The sequence below is a fragment of the Anastrepha ludens genome, chromosome 2 (assembly GCF_028408465.1).
Source record: "Anastrepha ludens isolate Willacy chromosome 2, idAnaLude1.1, whole genome shotgun sequence".
Classification (NCBI taxonomy): domain Eukaryota; kingdom Metazoa; phylum Arthropoda; class Insecta; order Diptera; family Tephritidae; genus Anastrepha; species Anastrepha ludens.
The window spans coordinates 106,517,301-106,518,757 of NC_071498.1; the positions used below are offsets into that span (position 1 = coordinate 106,517,301).

A 1,457-nucleotide genomic window follows, 5' to 3' on the forward strand; every position below is an offset into this window, starting at 1 on the left:
TTCTGGCTTCCTCCACTCACCCTAAGCCAATCACTACTTAGCTAAAAATATAATACCGCCCTCTTTATTCTCCCTCTATTCCGGTTGTTGATTGCTCTATGGCATGAAAAAAGCGAGCCGCAGCAATCACACATTCAGCAAAAATATTAGGTCTACATAACCGCCACGAGCCTTCCCACGACAGTCGATTAGATGTAACCAGAAAGACTGACCCTTATTTATATCCGAGCAAGCACTGCCATTCCAGCAGCGTTCCACAAATATTTATAGAGGATGTTTAATGCTGTTCTTTCAGGGACGTTTTTATTCCAATTATAAATACTTTTACCACAATTCCACTGAATTTTTTAAAACCAAATGAATAAAACAACTTATTACACCATTGTGAATACACATAGCTTATTTGATATATCTATGGGTTCACATTCCATTTCGGCTTCGTGCAACTTGGTTTGTTATCCAAAATAGTGTTTAGCATCTTTGTATACCCCCTTGAACCAGTCGCCAATTTTTCTAACAGCTTTTTTAAAAAAATTTTCCTAGAAAAATATAAGTATTGGAAGTAAGTAATTAAAACATTAAAAGAAAAGTTACGTACCGCTTCAGCAGGCTGCAAAATTAGAAAAAAAATCAGTATTGTAAAAATTACAATATGGAATAATTTGAGTGCCATTTTCTTGAAACGAGAAGAAGCTCAAGCTACTCGGTGAACGTCGCAATTTATACTTAATATTGCACACAAACTAATTTTGTTATGACTAAAGTTGGAACTATTTACGTAAGAAGTTGCTTTAATTGATTCGCTCACCTTTTTGTGGAAGAATAACAGTTGCGTGACCGCAACGTGAGCCGCGAGTATCTACACTGCGTTACATAAATATAGCCGCTTTTCTTTGAGAGCTTGATTCAAATGCATTAGTTGCAGTCGGTAACAATTGCCAGTGTTGGTTTCAGATGGTTTAAGGAGTTCAAAATAGATGATACCCTTCTGATCGCACTAGATACACAACATAACTTTTGAAGCATTCAATTTTTTTTCATTGTCGATGGACCTGGTTCACCTGGCGGGCTCCAACATTTTCGACGTTTGGGGTTATCATAACAGATCTATTTTTCATCGCCAGTTACGATGCGATGCAGAAAACCTTTTCTTTTCTGCCGTTCCAGAAGCATCTTACACGTCACCAAACGCCTCTCTCATTCAATTCATATGGCACTCAGTTAATTGCTTTCTGGACCATGCCCATCGCATGTAAACGCGTACTGGCGGTTGATCTGTCAACATGCACCTCTTTGGACATATCGTCAAAGGTTCGACATGCATCTTCATCCAACTTAAGTATCTTCGTTTTAGTTTAGTGTCTTCGAATCGAATTTTTTCGATGTCCCTTTGCGATCTTTATCACTCACGTCGAAATTGCCACTTTGGAATCGTCGAAACCACCCTTCACGAGTTG

The 1,457-nt window shown here is 38.4% G+C and overlaps 1 long non-coding RNA gene across 1 annotated transcript; it reads right to left on the reverse strand.

Annotated features, from left to right (window-relative positions):
- Positions 1-276: 276 nt before the first annotated feature.
- On the reverse strand, positions 277-848 carry LOC128855043 (uncharacterized). Its single transcript, XR_008453684.1, has 2 exons — positions 599-848; positions 277-539 (listed from the first exon to the last, which is right to left on the reverse strand). It is a non-coding gene; the product is annotated as an uncharacterized LOC128855043 (long non-coding RNA).
- Positions 849-1,457: the final 609 nt, after the last annotated feature.